Source organism: Octodon degus, unplaced genomic scaffold (genome assembly GCF_000260255.1).
Source record: "Octodon degus isolate 3935 unplaced genomic scaffold, OctDeg1.0 scaffold00017, whole genome shotgun sequence".
NCBI lineage: Eukaryota > Metazoa > Chordata > Mammalia > Rodentia > Octodontidae > Octodon > Octodon degus.
Genome location: NW_004524593.1, coordinates 1,013,001 through 1,019,707, shown reverse-complemented (window position 1 = coordinate 1,019,707; position 6,707 = coordinate 1,013,001). Strand labels below are relative to the sequence as shown.

The 6,707-nt window shown below is 40.7% G+C and overlaps 1 protein-coding gene across 1 annotated transcript in view; it reads left to right on the top strand.

The window, feature by feature from the left end:
- The window catches only part of Pappa2 (pappalysin 2), a 300,191-nt gene that overhangs the window by 28,112 nt on the left and 265,372 nt on the right, over window positions 1-6,707 (top strand). The gene's annotated exons all lie outside the window — the stretch shown is intronic.

Below are 6,707 nucleotides of genomic sequence, written 5' to 3'. Positions count from 1 at the left end.
GTCCGGCCCACGCTGCGCCTGGGCTGGGACTGGTCCCGCCGGCGCAGGGTAGCAGGAAGCTCTCCACACACTCACCGGACCTGGGCTAGGACTCAACATCTTAGTTTTGAGTGTCTCCTTTCGTTAGCCTTATCTGCATTAGTGTGCTTGATCTTCAAAACCAAGTAGACATTAGCACTTGTTTCATTTTTCAAATGTGCAGACTCAGAGATGTCGCTTATTGCAGAAATGTAAATATTAATTCTCATGTTAATCTGCACTTATGAAATAAATGCATATTTGTTACTCTCTATAATTTGTTCCAGAATATATATGAATATATATACCTTTTTTTCAGAACCTACTTTGCTTGTTAAAAAATAAGCTATGAATATATTTTACCCTGGATACTCTTTGAAAGTGTGACTTTTTAGTGGTATGGTCATATTCTACCACATGGGTGAATTGCATGCTTTTTCTATTTTAATAATCCTAGCCACTAGACCGCTAAGGAAGGGCTCTATTTCAAATAATGCAGTAGCATATTTTGTACATCTTTGAAGTTGAACACTTAAAGTTATTGCTTCCTTTTTGCTCATTCAAGTCTTTATATCCACTATGGTTTTTTTTTTCTATTGTTGTCCCCCAATCTTTGTAGGAGATGTGTAAGAAAAAGAAGGTACAGACTGTCACTAGGCATCTGTGGATGTCACGTGTTTGCATCTATGTGGGGGTGAGGCTTACCTGCGGATGTTAATTATATTCGGCCATATCCCCTGACTGTGCATAATGTCCCATTGCACTGACACAGTCTCTCTGATGATGTGCAATCCTGCTGCTCAGAGCCTGGGACTGTAGTTCAGCGGTAGAGCATGTGCTTAGCATGTGTACCCAAGATTTTATCTTTCACCACTGGAAAGGTTCCTCAACCAAACCCAAATAACATGAAGCTAGAGGGCTAGCTCAGTGGTGGAGCTCTTCCCTAAAACATGTGAGGCTCTGAGTTCCATCCCCACCACTACAAAACAACAAGAACAAAAAACCAGGAGCCCTGATATTCAAAATGCAGATGAGTTTTAGTACATTGACTTCTCCTGGGAGCTTATTGGAAGGTCAAGTTTCAGGTACTAGTTGAGACCTGCGTATATTCAGAGCCCTGGGTCTTTCAGGTCTGTAGTAAAAAGTGATAGGTCCCTGCACTATCCTTAACCCCAGTCAACATCGCTGGAAACTTCCCTATAGCTGCTATGCATTAGCCCTGTGCCAGGTACCATGCAACCACTGTCAATGGGTGTCATGTGTGGCCTGGACACTCCCATATGTTTGTTTCCATTTTTCCATTCAATGATTCCCTGATCTCTATGGAAATCTCAGAGTATTCCTCTCTTCTCCCTGCACACCTGCCACATTGACTTCTACCCTATGCTTGGGTGGCCTGTGGGAAACCAGGGAAATCCCCTGTCCTGGTTTCTGTCATCTTTGCACATGAGGAGAGCATGACTAAAATGAAAAGTGTTCTGGAAGGAGAGGTTGAAAAATTTGCTGGAAAAATGTCAGTGAAATGGTCCCCTGGGAGGTTTGCCTCCACCCTGGCCTCTAATTTGTAAAACCTTGGGCTCACAGATGAAAAGCTGGGCTTGATCTTGTCTTGAAGGCAAGTTATCTAGAACAGCTGAAAAACACTTTCCTGGGATCTTTTTTCACTGTTTCCCACTTTTCCTGTACACATGTCCTGCTCTCTGCCAGGCTTGCCTGATCTTTGATGGATGGCTTCTTTCCTTCTCCTCTCTAGGTCTTTTACATCCCTCTTGTGATCTCTCTGGGGCGACAGGGTCTTGGGAAAGTAGTTCTGCAGAAGGCGGCACACATGCATGTGGGGCATCCACAGGCATAACATCCTGAGAGAGGACCTCGCCTTGCAGCAGTCTGATTTATGGTCATGACCTAACCTGGCCCTGGTGTTTGCTCATTTTCTTCCTAAAAATAAACTTGCGCCACACAGCATGTTTTTGTAGTTACCAGAGTTGATGACACTGCATGTGACTCCTCTGTTTTGTTGAGTATAGTTTCACCTTCCTGGAAGTCGATGGGCCTTCTTGGAGAAGCAGAACTCTCACTCCTGAGTTAGTCACCCAGAAGTGTGGAGCAGATCTCCACCATGGGGATTTCCTGGAACTGAAGTTTCACTGCTGTGTAGGCTCCAAGATCAGCATGCCTGCGTGGACTTTTCCTTCCCCCTCTGCCATCTTGACTTGCTGCAAGTGAGGCTCTTTGAGAGACTTTGCTATGCATGAGGGCTTTTGGCTAGAAAAAGCTCTCAGCAAGATTTATCACAAGTGTTGCTATCCCATGCATAGGCTGCAGAATGAAGCAGTTCATGACGTGGCAGTTGGGGAAAACCAACCATCTGGCTTGCTCAACGAGGACAAAGCTGGAGCCCTTTTGGAACATTCTCCTAAGTTACATGGGTTGAAAGGATTACTGGGGAAAATTTCCTCTACAAGACTGGAGGAAATGCTTTTCTCTAGGAAAAAACTCGCAACAATTTGATATCAGTAGCAGAGTGGGTGCATCTTTCCTCGTCCCTGTAGAAAATTCACGGATGTGTGAGATACTAATCTCTTGATCAGGACATTCTCAACTTTCTTGAGTAGTAGTAGCAGTAATAGTAGTAGTTGTAATAATAATAGCAGCAATTCAACAAGGATTAGGAAGCTGCAGTGGAAAGTCACCTTGAATGCTCCCAAGACTTCCCAAAGATTTTTTTTACTCTCTTTTTATTGACTCTTTTACCTTCTAGGTCAGTGTGGGTGACATATAGATTGCAGCTGGCTACATTATCAATGGACGTTCTAAAAGGTTTGCCTTTACTATCCTGGGTGGATGACAGTTTTCTGATAATTATGATATCGGGGGAATGTGGTCATGCCACTACCTCTAGCTCTCTGGTCTCATGGTCATCCCTTTCAGTAGAAAATCACCTTAGATGCTCAAGGTGGGGAACTCCAGTCTATGAAAACCAACGACAGTAGATTCCACTATGGACATAAGAATTCTGGTAGAGAAAGAGGTGGGCTGACAGCAGTTTAGGAGCAGCTTAGAAGCAGGAAAAGGTCCTAGATGGGCCATCTCACTTCCCTTTTTAAGTTGTATTCTTTTCCAACGCAGATTCCAGGAATCAAAATGAAAGAGGAACCAGTGGTTTGAGCACAGTAGACATTTAATAAAAGATAACTCAATTCTCTTTCCTCCTTTGCATGAACAGATCTTCTGAGTGTAAAGAAAGAACTCAAGAAATGGAAAGAAGCAGAATTACCCCTATACAAGGACCACACATAAAATTTTCACCTAGACAGTTGTTTATAACTCTCTAGTTATTACAGTCATACTTTATTGGAATTTTCATGATCACTTTAGGAGGCTAGAGGCCAATTTGAGAAAAAGCCATTTTCTTTGATGAAAATTGACTCTATTAATTCTCAATTACACTAGTTAATAATAAGACAATTGGATATCAGTGATTTTTGTTGAAGATGCACATGAATATACTCCTCTATTAAGACACCTAGGTTAAGATTTTTTGAACTGAAAACAGGAATACAATGAACCAGATATGCTCCCTTAACTGATTTTCTTTTCCCTCCAAGCTCAGTTTTAATATGAAGTAAGGTGTTCAAACAAGTTTAAATTTAGTAAGCATCGATTGATAACAGAAGGTAGTTGTAAGCAAGAACTGAAAAAGTTATTCTTACAATTTTAGGCAATGTGGTCCAAATGTTTGGCTTAAACACCGCCGCCATCTTTTGAGTTACGTCATTTAATCTGATTTTTCTAACCATGAGATACTGTCGTTCAGTTTGGTGTTGAGTGAGTTCGTAAATCATCTTCATGATCTGGTCCCTCTGTTCTTCCCAAGAATGTGGCTTTGATGAATAAGCAACAGTTATAACATGTTTTCTTTTATCACATGTACATCCAAAGTTATAAAGTCTCAATGTTGCACAAGTTCAGCGTTTCACCACGTATATTCTGTTGGCTCAGAAAGTGTTGATTCTGTCAGCCTTTTCTGTGCTAGACTGAGAAGAAAGACAAGTCTCTCCCATGTGTGATTCCATAACTTTTCTTTTGCAACAAAATTCATCTTGGTTTTGCTTCTTGGGATCAGGCAAGCAGGACTGGGGTCATTCGTGAGGAATGTGGGGAGTGGTCCAGGTGTCTTGCCAGCCCAGCTTGCAGCTAAAAAGTGTGAGAAGCAGAGCTAGGACAGATGCAATCCCCACATACAACTGCTCAGACATCTTAAAGTTGAGAAGTCAGAGTAGAGACAGCATCAGCAAAGCAGCTACATTTTCCTTAGTGAAAAGGAAAGGAGACACTTAGTAGCTTGCATCTGTTTTCCCCTTCCTTCTGGAATGCTGGAAGCCAGTCCTACTGATTCTCCAGAGCCTGTGCTACATTTCTCTTCACAGCTCCATGTTCAGTGAGCTCCCACTGGTAATTTGAAATTGTCTATTGTAAGAATAGTTTATACCATGGAAATTGGCAAATGTTGCACATTTATAACTTTACTGCAAGATTTATAGCTTCCTATGAGACAAGTAGAAATAATTATTTTATTGGTAATCAAATAGAAGTTCTAAGGACAGTAAATTATAGTGTCTAAAAGTATAACTAGATGCTTAGCGAGTAATCAATTTTAATTATTTGGTAATTTATATGTCAAATTCAGCAATTTAACCCCCAATTTATATACATACCAGAGTTGGCCAGAAGTATAACAAAAGCTTTCCAATTATTTCTTTTAGGAAACAGCTTATAGGTTACAGATTAGTAAATTCTTGGTATTTACATTTAATGGTGTGTGTGTGTGTGTGTGTGTGTGTGTGTGTGCGCTCATGTGCATGTGTTATTTTGGTTTTAAGATTTATTTATTTATTTATTTTTGGCGGAACCAGGGATTGAACTCAGGCCCTTGCACTTGCCAGGGAAGCACTTATTCCACTGAGCCAGCTCCCCGGCCCCACATTAAATGTTGTGTAGCATTTGTTCACAGTTCAGCAGATGATGAAATCAAGACTATCTAATGCTTATTAAAAATGCAAACCAAGATGAAAATATGAACTTAGGGAACTTAGTGTTGATCTGAGTAGCTATAACTTCTTCTGTGAAAATTCACCTGCTACAAAAATGTTTAAAGCAGCATTTCTTAAGCTTCTTTTAGAGACAAGCTGTAGCCAACAACAAGAAAACAAAAACCCAAACTGGAGCATCCTTACTGCTTCAGAGCTGGCCAAAGCCAATTCTTCAAAGTATAATTGTTAGAATTATTGGGTTGAGTAGGAGCTGTTTTTGCTAAAAAATAAATTTTATTTTTAAATCATAAGTTATCAATTTATATTAGAGATAAGAGAAGATATCCTATCATTTATAAAAATGTAGCTACCTTTAAAACATTTGTCTACATTCAAAATGGGCAGCCTCAAGGGCTTATCAGTTCTTAGCACCGACAAGTACTGTGACCTGGATTATATAGGAGGTCAAGTACTTTGTACCAGATAGGGAGAATGAGTCTTGATGTTAATCCTTGCAACTGATCCTAAGAGTAGCAGATTTCTCCACTATTCATTCATCAATTCAAGAAATATTTTATGAAACATCTCTGTCTAAATGTACTGTCTTTGTGTAACTCACCAGTAAGAACAGTTACTGACGTTCTGTATATTGAAAGAGGCACTTAGGAAGAGAAAATGAGTTAATCAAAAACCGATTGTTGGGAACCTTTGAGGTCTCCAAACTGTCTCAGCTTTCCTTTGTGCTGTGCTCCTTCCATGCCTGACCTTAGCACTCTTTCCTGATGCTGGTTCATCAATAATCTGGCTACCCAAACATGGCCTCCATTGTTTATGGAAGTGAATGTCATAGTCCTGTGCTTGATCTGAGCAAGGTAGTGAGGCCGTAAAAACAGGGTCCTTCATCCATGTGGAATTCAGCTTGTGTACTAGGTAGGTCAGGATCTAAAAGTGTACAGCAGCCGTTATCATAACTGACTCACTGGGTTTGGAGACTAGACCATGGGCGATGCCATTTTACTTTCTGTACAAAACAGCTCCATTCTGAGGATGATAATTGCTCTCCTTGCCCAGGAGGAGGCACTAGAGAGAATCGTGGAATAATGGGTGGAAGCTGCAGTCTTCTCTGAGAGATTCCTCGATGTACCAAGGCCTTATTTTCCCACCATCTTAATGTTCAACAGAGAAAGAGGCCTGATAGGCGTAGGAGATTGCTGTCACTTGTAAAATGTATGCTGCTCACCTTTATAGCTTCTGAGGAAATAAAAAGAAGCAACAATTAGTGAGGGAGGGCAGGGACCCAAAGTCAGCAGGAATGAAAAACAATCTCAATGAACTACTCAAGGGTGGATGTAACTTACACTGAATGTCTGCATAAACATCCATTGTAGTGATTTAAAAATACTACAGTGAGTTGGGCACCACAGGGCATGTTTGTAACCCCAGCACTCTGGGAGGTTAATGTAGGAGGATGTAAGTTTAAACCCACTCTGGGGAATATGGTGATTTAGAAAGACCCTATATTAAAGTTAAAAAAAATACAAAGAAAGCTGGACATGTAGCTCAGTGAGAAGGCCCTGAGTTCAACTCCCAGTACTGGAGAGAATAAAAGCAAATAGAATAAGCAAAACTGGATGGAATCTCAAATTATATATATAT